The following is a 12,930-nucleotide window of genomic DNA, read 5'->3' on the forward strand; positions in this document are numbered from 1 at the left end:
GATTTTAATTTTCTTACTAATTTTAATTTTTGCTTTCGTTTGAATATTTATTTTTATCACCGCTCTGCCACCACCATAACTTCTATTTTAATGACGATTGTTTTTATTACCTTTTCTACCTGTTTCCCACTGTTTATCTCCCGTTTTTGCAAACTATATTCAACATTCTCTCAGAATTCTTCAACGTGGCGCTTTTACACCGTCCCTTACTCTATTCATATGTACTATATATATTGTTGTTCTCCAGGCAGTCACGCATTTGTTTTTGTTTGGCCACAAAAACATTACGTGCGCACATGTGTAACAAAATATTTTCAAATTAAAATTCTATTACTGCTTGCACTTATTAATTTGTTGTTGCTTTGTTAGTTCTGCCGTCAGGCATCCACTTCGCAGCAGCAGCAGCGCGGCGACGGCGCAGCAGTAGCGTGTAGCAGCAACTCTACAAAGTGTACACAATGACAACAATTTGCATATATTGGCGCACACAACAACAAATCACACACACATGAACGTAAATATATGTATGTGTGTGCATTGTACGAGTGTTGATTGTGGCTTCATCGGCAATCGGCGCTGGCCAGCCGACCTGGCTCGCTGACTGATTGCTTGCATGCTTAGCTGGCTGCTTCGCTGGCTAGTTAGCTAGTCAGCTACATCACTATGTACAATTGTATGTATATAAACATATATATGTGTGTGTGCATGTCTACTCATACGTTTAAGGAGGTATGTGTGCGTGTAGCTGTGTGGCTGGCTGACTGACTCTCCAACTCTTTTGGCCTTTTCGGCAGTTCGGCGTTTTTAGTGCGATTCCAACGTTTCACATCGCTTGTTGTTCATAATCGTTGTCGTCGTCTTTTTCGTCGTCGTATCCGTCACTGTTGCCGTCGCTTGCGTTTTGCGTCCGCATCCGGTTCACGTTATCATCAAACAGTAAAACAGAAAAAACACCACAACAACTCGAGAAGAAACGAAATGTATGCCAAAGTGTTGGAAAAAATAGATTCAAGTGTATTTTGAAATTTCATAAAAGTGCTGAGTTGTGTCATACTAAATGAAATCGCTTATAGTATGAGTAATTTAAATAAAGTGACAATGGATTTGCTGAGAGCATAATAGCAATTTTGAATTTTAGCTGGTTTAGTGTGAATTTCAGTAACTTTAATTAGCTTGTATTAACGACTGCAGATGTTTGCACTAAATGTGATGAAACCAAATCTTAAAAATAATATTCCAGTTAATAATAACACAACTGAATTTAAATTCAATAAAATATTAAATATCAAATGTTATGAAGGCTAACTGAAACATAAAAAATAATAAAAGAAATAACCTGAAATTGCACTAATTTTACTTACTCAATTTAGTAAAAGCAAAATCAGCTTTTAAACTCTCCTGCTTTTTGCTCTTCGCTCGTCATTTTGGCAGAAAGTCTTAAAAGTTTGCTTTGATTTCGGCATAAACGGCAAAATGTGCTTGTCAAAATTGCTACAAATTTTATTTTCTTCGATTTTATTCAGCGAGACTTTTCTTCAATTTGCCGCTGCCCACCCCACTGGTTTTTATGGTTCCTATGTCGCGCTGCTTTTTAAGCTTTTCATTCGTGCGCTGCTGTCGACGTTTCGCTTTCGTTTTCACTTTTATCTGCTGCTTCTGAAAATCACATTTCTGCACTCGTTTTATTTTCGTGCCCATTTTCGTATTCCTAGCTATCTAGGTTTAGCACTTGTCTCATGGCGAAACTTTTGGCAGCCAACGCTAAAATTGCACACACTATATACAAGTGTACATGTATATATATATACGTATAAGTGTGGACACATCTGAGGGTACATCTCCCACTTGCCGCCCTTAAAGGCTGACTGCTCGCCGTTCTCTGCATAGTTTCGTGTCGCCTTCGTCCAACTATTTTAAAATAATTCGTGCTTTTTAGTGCTCAAATATCGCATGCGATTTAACCTTGAAAGCTGTTGCACAGTGGGCACAAAGCACGTGAGTTTTCCTTGTTTTTCTATTTTCTCTTGTTTGCTTCCCTTGTTTGTTTCGCATTTATATGCGCTAATTTCGTGTGGCTTGTGTGTCCACCGCATGAATAATTCATGCAATCGCCACTTCTATAGCACATATAGTGGCGAGCGTTGCTAAGTTGCTATATATGTAATTCGATTTCAAATTATTCTCAAAAAATATATAAATTTTCTTTAATTTGTTATTTGTTATTTGGCATATAAATTTGAGTTATTAACACATAAGCGCCATTTACATGCTGGTCGAACAAGCGCCTTGATTTTTTTCTTTTGTGCACATTCTTGTAGTGCCTCTTTCGGCACCCTCGCCGCCTCACTAGCTACAGCAGCACACACAGAGACGTGCACATATTTCATGCTGTTAAATATTTATGGATTTTCCTTTGTCGAATGCCCCATAGCGTTCTGCTGATATGTGCCCAAGCACACTTGTTTGCAACCTGTCTAATTGCATAGATTTGTAGGGAAATGTGTAGTATGCTTTTGAGCGCTGCACGCTCGTGCACTAATGATGAGCGCTTTGTTGGCTGCAGGTGTCAAGGTTAGATGTTGATAGTTCGCTTCTGACTTAAGGGCTGCAATCACTATATACTTTACTGTGAACATGTGTGTGTGTATTGGTATGTGCTTGCATGGCTGGGCTATAATTATACAATCTCAAGCGCTAATTGCCTGTATGTGCTAGCGGGGGGCGCAGTGCGTTGTGGCTTATATAATATTATGCATAATATTTTTCTGGCATAAAAATGCAAAAATAAAGTGCTGGTTGTTGATGTTGTGTGTGTGTGTATTTGTCTAAGTTCTGTTAATTTCCAATTGGCCTTGTGTGTAGGTTTAGCTTTCGGGCATTTGTTGAGTGCCCTCATCAGCTGAATAAAACACAAGAAATGTAATTGAATTTGCTTTGTTATGAAATATTTTTTAGCTTTAGTGTGAAAAATGATATTTTTCCTTAAATGTTATTTTAATTACACATTAACTCTTGGAGTTTTAGGAGTTTTGAGAGCTTGTTTTGTATTTTTCAATAATTCTTAGCATTTCTGGAGCTCTAAGATATTCTAAAATATYTTTTCTCATCCCTAAAAGGTTTAAGCGCTCACAGTTTTTTTTACATTTTATAAAAAAAAATTCAAATTTTGGTTTCCAATTTTTTAAAATTTTAATCCCAAGCATTTTGGACTATAAATTTGTTTTTCAAAGTTTAATTCCAATTTTGTGAAATATTCCATTTTTTTTAAATCACAATTAAAAATTGTTGAAACTAGGACTATTTGATTGTGGAAGTGATGTTAATGTAAGTTTGAATGCCTTTTGTGAACTCTGGTTCAAACTTAATTTTATTAAACAATTTCATGATTAATTTTTTAAAGCRTTGTTAGCAACTCTGGATGTTGTACTATATTACTGCACTTTATGCATATGCAGCTGCACTTCCTAAGACCTTTGAGCCTAAAAACTATTGAAATTTTTGGCTTTGCTGGCCTTACGAACACCTAATATCGATCAAGAGACTTGAAATGCTTTCAAAACTTTGAACTTTTAATATAATGCGCATCGAAATATGACTTATTTGAATAACTGTCTCACTGAAATTTAAATATTAGACGAAAAGTATGAAAATACTTGCTCTAAATGTTTTTTCAAATCATTCTAAAATGATACTATGGACAAACAAACGCAAATATACACACATATATAATATATATATGTACATATACTATATACAAATATATATACGGAACACATTGTTCGTAAGAGTACCCCTATATATGTAAGTATATAACTGTGCATTGACTCACACACATACATGCGCCAGTGCTAATCAAAGGCACAAATAATGCTTATGTATGTCAAAATACTTGAAAATTTGCCACAACTTCAATGGAAAACGATAAGTGAGCACGCAAAACTCATCAATATGGGGACTAAAATGAGTTACGTTTGCAAAAAAGTTATCTTCAAGACGGAAATACTTTGTGAGCAAATAATTAGCACAGAAAATCGATTTAAAAAAATTACAAAAATTGTATAGATAAGAAGACCAAGTTTTGCTGAAGCGCTATTAGTATCGTAATGCCGTTATACCATAATAACGGTACGWGCGATGGTCAAATTAATGATTTTTCAATTTTTTTTTCACTACTCATAAAACGTTTGAACATAAAAGTATTTATCGCTATTGGCTTATAAGCATTATGTATATACACAGAGTTGCATTTGGTACGTAGATAAGCGCCATAGTCAAAAATTTATAAACATTTGTTTGGTTGTACATGAGCTCGCTTGTGTGGTAGAAGATGCTAATCAGAGCGCACTAATTCACTGCTCACATGTTTGATTATTTATTCGGTTATTCGGTTATTGTTGTCAAGCCACGGGCACTGTGCTTTATGACGATACGCTAACTATAAATATTTTTATTTCACACGAATATACGTGTGTGTTTATATCTGACTACTTTTCGCCACTATTTGAGTTGTTTAACGAATTCTATAATTTTATTCCTAACATTTAATTTTGCAGCCTGATTTGGCAGGAAATCTGTAATTAAWTTTTTTTTTATTCAATATTTTATTAGAGCTATRCAAACAAAAGGATCTGTTAAACGACTAACGCCATATAATTAACAAGTGTCATTGGTCAAATGCCGCATAYCGTTAAAATGCGCAAGTGTGTCGGTATATTTGATATGCTACTATCGCAAGTGTGATAATGTGTGGGCAGTTTCATGCAAGTTGACAGAAATATATATGTATACTTTACACACACTCCCATATTTATATGCATACTTCCTTGCAAATATAGCAGCAAGCCATGCTATTTTAGCTACCGTTATATTTCTGCGRTTTTCTCTTCACTTGCATTCATTTTCCATTCAATTCATTCATTTATTTTAACATTTTATTTGTCTTTTACCACTGTTGCACTATAAGAAATAATTTAAAATGATTTGTTGTGCGCTTTTCAAAATGAATTTAGTTCAATGTCAGCGGCGCCGCAGCGGTGCCACACAGCATACCGCAGCATACTCACGCATACACACCAAGTATACATATGCATGTTAGTAGGTGTGTAGGTGATCCGTCAGCACAGTGCCTTTGAATTATGAGTTTGCATTTGTTTGGGTCAGTGGAAGAAGCAAAGCAGAAATATGAAAATAATATCGAATGAAGTGTCAGAGGTGTGACTTTGAATGAATTTCGCATACAGTGCCATGTGTATGAGATATACGTATGTCATAAATATGAAAAACATAAATTTAAATATAAGTCACAAATGAAAAGAAAACTCGGTCGTTCAGTTCATTTATTCGGTCTAATAAATTGGGTCAACTAAACCGACTGCAGCACTTAAATAACTCGTGTATGCATATAAAAATATACATTTGTATATATGTATGTAGCATGTACTGACACCATACAGCGCTAAAATGTGCTAGGTTAAGGTATATTTTCTTGGATAAGCATTTGAAATAGTTGCACATTTTCGTATATTTTGGAATATTGGTAGTACTTCGCCTTGAAAATGGAACCATAACTAAGACAACAAAATAGTAAACAAAAAATCTGGAATATAAGTAATTAAATTTGAAAGTTGAATACAAATTATTGAGTCGAAACTTTGTGATGCGATCATTTTCGTGTTGAATTCAAAAGATTTTCTTTACTATTATGCTTTTTTATATATTTTTATTTAGTTTTAATATTTTTATTATGCCCAGAAACTATAGGAATTCATATGGACACTAAAAATACTTTATATTTACGATTTATTTACAAAATGAAAAGTCGAAATATTAAACTGCGTGAGTTTAGGTTCAGTGATAACCAATGCAATTGTCAGTGAGTTAATTTTTTGATTAAAAAAAGCTAAACTTGGGCTGTATTGAAGCTATAGTAACCTTTAAAGATCCATTTCTTATAGCAGAAAAGAGTATAAAACCATATTTTTATGACTTTAGTCCATCTTGGACAAAAATCTATGCAATATTTCGTGAAGATAATTTCTAAAATCATCTWTCCATATAAACACTTGATTGTAATCGGTCAGTTTGCATGACAGTAATCCAAAATCGGCGATACCGTTGAAGCTACTCAACTTCTACTTCTTAAGGAGAAAAAAAGTACGTTCAAAACTTCACACCAATATCTCAAAAACTGAGAGACAGACATTGCTATTCACTTTAATTGACTTAATTCGGCACGTTAATCGGTTATATATATCGTCACCTAAAATTCAAAACAATGCATGGTAAAAAAAATTTTTTAATTGCTTTCAGATATAATAACCAACATATAACCATTTCATAACCAAAACTAAGTTTTTTTTGACATGAATGTATATATGTATAACCATTTCATAAGCAAACCTCACATTGTTTTCTCTATGATTGGTTTCTGTTACAACGCTGTTCCTTCGCCTATAAACTTATGAAAAGTGATGTTACRTTATYTKGCATTTTAGRTGACGATATATAGSCTAKATSTTTTCTACATTTCTTTCTGGGTGACAAACCATATTCAGGCTATAGTRAGAGAAACAATTGTGAGTTTTATTTTTCAGTTCAACCCATCAAGTCAAACTTTACTTAGCGATTAGTAATACTGTAAGAGCTGAGACTTTTTCCAAACCCCCTTCTTCTGACAATTTAAATGTCATAACTCAGCATGATTTCGCAATCAACACTGCAGTACAATTTTACGCTAACCTAAACTAACTCCACGAAGCAACAAAGTTTTTGCCAAAAACGGATGCAACTTTCATTTAGTTTACAGTGGATACTGAAGAGTGAGATAATTTCGCGCACAATTTCCGATACATTTCTGGCAAACGCTCTGTTGCGCTTGCTATAGCTACAAATGCCTGACCATTTCACAACAACAACAACAAATGCACGACACCTTTCACSCCAATAACGCACAACTCAATCCAATTAATGTGTGTGTCAACCGCAGACATATTCGCACCGCCGTTGCGTGTTTGGCGAAATTTTGCGTCTCTTTGCKTGGACGGACACATGCGTCAGCCTCAACGTCAACGTCAACGTCATGACATTTGTGCAGTTAGTCAGTGCGCCACTCGCCCAGCTGTCGGCGCGGTGCGTCTGCCTTAACCTGCTTTTGTGGTGACGCCGTTATCGTCTTTGCTTGAATTTATTATTAATATTTGCCTTTTCTTTTTGTTCTTCAAATGTGTTTATTTATTTATGCAAAAATTAAGTTTTACGTCGCTTCACTTTGTTGTTGTCGACTATTTATAGCCGTTTATGTGAACGCGTCTCGGTTTAGTGGCGTGTGTGTGTGAATGTGTTCATGCGTGCGTGTTTTTGTTTTTGCAATGCAAGTCTGTGTTCATCATGATTAGTTGCTAGATTAGTTGATTGCATAATCACAAGATGAAAGGCGCAAAAGCGCAGAGTTGCACCCAATTATAAATTTTTTCAGACGCACACACACACACTTATGTACATGCACACAGCCATAAAAATTTATGAATTGCTATAAATCAGCGCACGATGAAGAGGAGCCGATTGTATCACGCAATTATGTGTCAGTTGTACGCTGATTTGCTGTAAGCGGTATATAGTTGTAAATTGCAAAACATTTTGAAAACAATTCAATTTTTATAAGCGTGGTTTATTTTATTAATAKTTATTATTATTTTTTTCTTAATTTTTAAATCTTTACATCTTTAAAATAATTAATATTCGAATTTTTTTATTTTTTATAATACCTTTTTGATTCTCCAAAAAGAAAAAAAAATCGAAAAATTCAAAAAAATATTTAACCTTTGGGTATTTATTTTTACTGACTATTTACATTTTTTAATAGTTTTTAGTGTTTTTTGACCCTATATATTATATAAAAGCATATATAATCAGCATGACATGACACCTAGTCTCTCGGTTTTTGCGATATCGACCTGACAATTTTCACACACACTTTTTTGTTCAAGGAGCTGTTCATATGTCGCAACTGTCGATATCGGACCACAATGCGGCAAAGCTGCCTGCGAATTGATCAATTAAACTCAAGCTCTTGTATGGCAAACTTTTTATTTGATAAGATATATTCACCAAAAACCGTATCGAACAAAATGAGCAATCGGTATAAAGTTCTTGTACGAAAGTGCTTTTATTTGTCTTTTTATAGCCTTGTTGAAACGCAAATTCACGTTTTTTCTTGTAATTTTTTTTTTTTTTTGGTTTTTCATCTTTTTTTTTATTTCGTTCCGCACCACAGTGCACAGCGTAGTGCACATTTTTACAACCGTATCAAATAGCCAGCTAATTTTCGTGGCAGCGCTTCTCTACCACACGCTCGCAGCGCAACGTTTCCGTATAAATACATATGCACTGTGTATGTGTTTTCTAATTGTTTAAATTTTAAGTCTTTTTTCAACTTTTACGCCGCAGACTGCGGGCTGAGTTCACTTGTTTCTTTTGTTGCTGCCTGATTGTGTACCAAGGCAATTATCAAGGTTTCATTTGCGTTCAGTTTGTAATTACACTGCTGTTGCGCTAATACATACGGACATGTGTGTGATATTGTTTATGTACACAAGCGTACATATTATATAGTATATAGAAATAATATAGAAATATTGACCACTTTGTTTATGTTAAAAACTGTGCTGTTGTTTTGGGCCTACATTTTTGTAATAAGAAAATTGACCGACATTTTAGCTCTTAAAACGCCATAYACATAAAAATCAAAAGTTATAATAAATGCTGAACAATTTACATACCCACACATGTACAAACGCGCTAAGGAAAAAAAAAATAAAATTTAATAACAAGCAAAGAATAAAAATAAAAATGTGAAATGAACTTAAATAATTAGAATATTAGGCTAAACTGTGCAAATAAACAAAGAAATAACTCTATTAGCTGCCATTTAGTTTAATTTTAACTTTCCGCATAGCAAAAAACCAGTTTATTTCACTTTCATTGCACGCTAATTCGCTGCGACCTAAAAACTGGGAACAAAGGGCGCTAACTGTACTTTAAGTAGATAATTAACTGTAGAGTACTGTAATTAACAGTTATGCGCACTCAAGCGCACTAAATATTTGATGCTTTTGGACTACGTACTCAGCGCTCGCTGCAGCAATGCAACACGCCGCGCCCTCAGCCAGTGCACACTGCGTATGAGTAACATTTTTCCCACTACATTTTCGTTTTTGTCTGCTGCTTAGTGGAAATTGCCGCTTTGGCGTCGTAAACTGCTATGATTTATGCTTTCGTGTCACCTGTACACCCACATACAATGCGCCGAAGATCTGTAAGCGTGTGATTCAAATTTGAGTTTTATTAACTTAAACAAAAACTAAAAMTCATAAATTCACAATTCAGTGGCGTCGTCATTAATGAGCTCATGTTAAACATATCTAATGTATATTCAAGGCGAAGATGCTGTTTTCGTCCGCTGAAGTGAATTTCATAGTGTCACAAATATTTCTAGTTGCTGTTAATAAATTACCTAATCGCTGAATATCAATTTCAAGCATAAAACATGCATAAAAGCAGGCAAACATACATATACACCCATATGCATGTATTCATGTAGCTGATCTGCTGATCTGCTGATCTCACACAGCGCGCTCTTGACACTGACCAAAGCCTTTACTGCCTTAGAAATACACACACACACACAGACGCAGATGTTTGCCAAGAGTTTTCTATGCGCATAACTTTATCTTTCCTAGTTTTTGCTACGCCAGTTGTCAGGTCGAGGAATTGGAAGATAGCGTCAACTTAATGCGTCAATGGCACTTTCAAGCGGRTGTGTGTCTGTGCTGAAGGTACTGATGAACTTGTTTTGAGATTTTGTTGTAACATATCTGGAGACAATAATGGAGATGTTAAAAAGTTATTCAATGAAGTTATAGTAAAAATTGACAATAGTGTTAATGTTAAGGAAACTATTAAAAATTACAACTAAAATGAAAAATAACAACGAAATGTGTATGGCGTGCTCTGTGTGTAAGTGTTTGAAAAAGCGATTTTTCAAGTAATTTTGTGTGGGAAAATGGTAAACTCATGCTAGTAGATCTTCTGCTTGCAAGTTTTTCCATGTTTATTATATTATTATAAAAGTAAATATGGAATATATATAAAAGCTTTTGTTGATCAATAGAGAATACAGAAAACAGTACTTAGAGTGCTGTTTTTTAAACTAGTCATTACTTAATTWAGGGCCTTATAACAGAAAGTCGATATACATATCGATAGATATGTCGAAAAAACTTTAGTGCCTGAAGGAATTTTGTATGCTAATAATGGTTGGAAAAATGTTGCCCACATTTTGGTGCACAGCTAAAAAAAATTCTACTAAAAGTTATTTTAGCGACCTTTGACCCACTGTGCATACGTGCCAACTTTATTTCCATTTCGATGTTTCGTGAGGACTTCAATTATTTTATAAATATTCTCAATACATATTCGTAATGACGCATATTTGTGTATATATATACATATATATCTTCACGTTACGTTTTTTGCTATTTTGGTATTTCAATTAACTGTTGTGTTGTTATATCTGTACATTGTTTTTACTTTTTTCCCCCGCTTTATTTATTATTCAACACTATTGTGTCTGACTGTGTACTCGTACTTGTCAAATAAGTTTACGTGGTGGTTAGATAAATTAAAAACGTAAAACGCAAAGCAGAGAATCAGCAAAAAATAGAATTGCTGGCGCGCAAATATAGCGGACTGRCGCGTTGGCACACTAATTGACTGGCTGACTAACTGGCTGACAGGCTGACAAGCGCGTTTGAATGGCTTTGCATTGATCGTGACTCGCTTGATCGGCTACTTGTAACGCAATATGTGTTCTTGTTKKTGTTTTTATTGTTGTTGTCCGACTAACTGGTTGGATGTTTCGCATATTCTGTGCTTTTATTACCAAATATTTCACTCACTTCGTTTTGATTTTACTTCAATTTTATTTCCTTTTTTTTCGCCGCTTTGTTGCCGTTGAACGGCAGCTGGGCGCCGACAGGTAGATTATTGSTGCGCGGCTCAARTCGCTGGGTGCTGTCTGCGCGCTGCTGGTTGGTGAGGTAACACCGACGCGCACCTGGCGGAGCGCGCCCAGCGCAGCGCTTGGAAAATCAAGAGCGAGTGCGTAGCGCAGCGTTTGCGTTGGCGTCTTTTTGTAATTATATACATATGTATATACCATATGKGGCGTATTTGACATTTTGTTCGTGTGCGCGCTTTATGTGAGCATTTACACGAATTGTTTAGGCGAGTATCAGCGCCGAACGAAATACCAATTTAATTATCGAACATTCTTTGTGGTGCGCACGCGGCCGCGTGAGTGTGTGTATGCGCTTGCAAGTTCTGTGTTATTTAGCCCTCTTTCTGTTTCAGTTTCATTGTGTGTGAAATAACCTTACTTACTGCTACTCTCCGCTGCCCGCTCCGCGCGCTTTCGCGTGCTACTCAACTTGAGCTTTTCACATTATCGCCAGCGAAGCCGACCAACTCGATTTGGTGAGACCCGCTGCTCATTTCAATCGTTTCAAAGYTGTGAGCTGAGCGCGGTGCTTGTCGGCGTGGCGCAGCGTGGCTTAACATTTGTCAGTCAACAATTGAAGTGGTTGTGGCGCGAAGTGGAGCTCAAGTGACAATTTCATGTGCGCAGTTGGAGCATAAGCAACACAACAACACTACCTGCGCATATATAGTTACGACCAAGCGCAGTCACTTGAGTGTGCGCGGCATTGAAGTAAGGCGACCTTGACTTTAAAGTGATTACTGGCCGTCACAAGAGCGCGCGGAAAAATTCGCTAATTTTATTATTTTTTTTTTTTTTTACAAATTTCATTGGTTTGGAGTTAGTATTTGATGCGCTTTATTGGTTTTTTTTTATTGATTGTGTTGTGTGGAAAATCAATATTCTGATTTTGTAATTTGTTTATACTTTCAAAACGGCTGTAAGACATAAAGCGCCTGCACTCAGACATCATCAAATGCTTCATTATCGTCTTTAAGTGTCTCTGAAATRATTTCCGTGCGGAAGTGAAGCAATTTGACATTCAAACAGCAAAAATCCTCGTTTATTTAACATTGAAAATATATAATAATGACATACATACACAAATACAGCTACTCACATTCATATAATTATTGTATAATTAAGCGCTATTGAAAGTTAATTATACATATACATACAAACACAAGTGTAATACATATTTGGTTCTTTTTATTTAAAACTCCAAAATGCGCCAACGAAAGACATACAAATTCATTCTGTAAAAAATATCATGCATTCAACTAAATGCGCACAAAGTACATACATATTTGGATTTTCGTGAAATATTTGTTAATTTTCCGCTGGCCGCGTGTTTTAATTATGTGCAMATGTATGTATATGTGTGTGCGCTTTTTTCTAACTCACTTCGCATTCGATTTCTAATTAGCGTGTACTGAGTGGAAACAAATTGAAGCAATAATAATAATTTCTTTTAATTGCAACATACATACACACAAGCTGTAAATATGATATTATTTAAATACTGGACAGCGGCTATTTATAAGCTGTGACAWTCATGCTACAGTAAATCGCAAAAGAAAAAATAGTTATTATAATAATTGCAACGAAAGCTACAACCTCACAGTACACATGTATGTATGTATGTATGTACTATGTAGTATAAACAAGCAAACGCCAAGTTATCATTAACTAACACGATATGAAACAGGCGGGCACACACTGGCGCAATTTYGAATTCAATATTAAAAATTTTGCATTAAAGATTTTGAAAAAATGTGTGCCTGGTTTCGATAATTGCCTTTATCAGCATAAWGTTTGGACAAAAAAAGAAATTTATAAAAAATTATATTAATAATGTAGCTTGAGTGAAAAAGTTGATATTGTCATAAAAATAA

The 12,930-nt window shown here is 35.1% G+C and overlaps 1 protein-coding gene across 13 annotated transcripts in view; it reads left to right on the forward strand.

Annotated features, from left to right (window-relative positions):
- LOC108975034 (RNA-binding protein Nova-1) overlaps positions 1-12,930 on the forward strand; it is an 88,549-nt gene that overhangs the window by 50,123 nt on the left and 25,496 nt on the right. For 3 of the 13 annotated variants that reach the window (XM_018943257.1, XM_018943256.1, XM_018943261.1), the window contains exon 1: positions 778-980. The exons of 8 other annotated variants lie outside the window; for them this stretch is intronic. The gene's annotated coding sequence lies outside the window, so the exon portion shown is untranslated. Of the gene's footprint in view, positions 1-777; positions 981-12,930 lie in introns of those variants that run through there. 2 more of the 13 variants (XM_018943262.1, XM_018943263.1) reach the window with 2 other exon arrangements.

This window comes from Bactrocera latifrons, unplaced genomic scaffold (assembly GCF_001853355.1).
Source record: "Bactrocera latifrons isolate USDA-ARS-PBARC rearing strain unplaced genomic scaffold, ASM185335v1 scaffold_60, whole genome shotgun sequence".
Lineage (NCBI taxonomy): Eukaryota > Metazoa > Arthropoda > Insecta > Diptera > Tephritidae > Bactrocera > Bactrocera latifrons.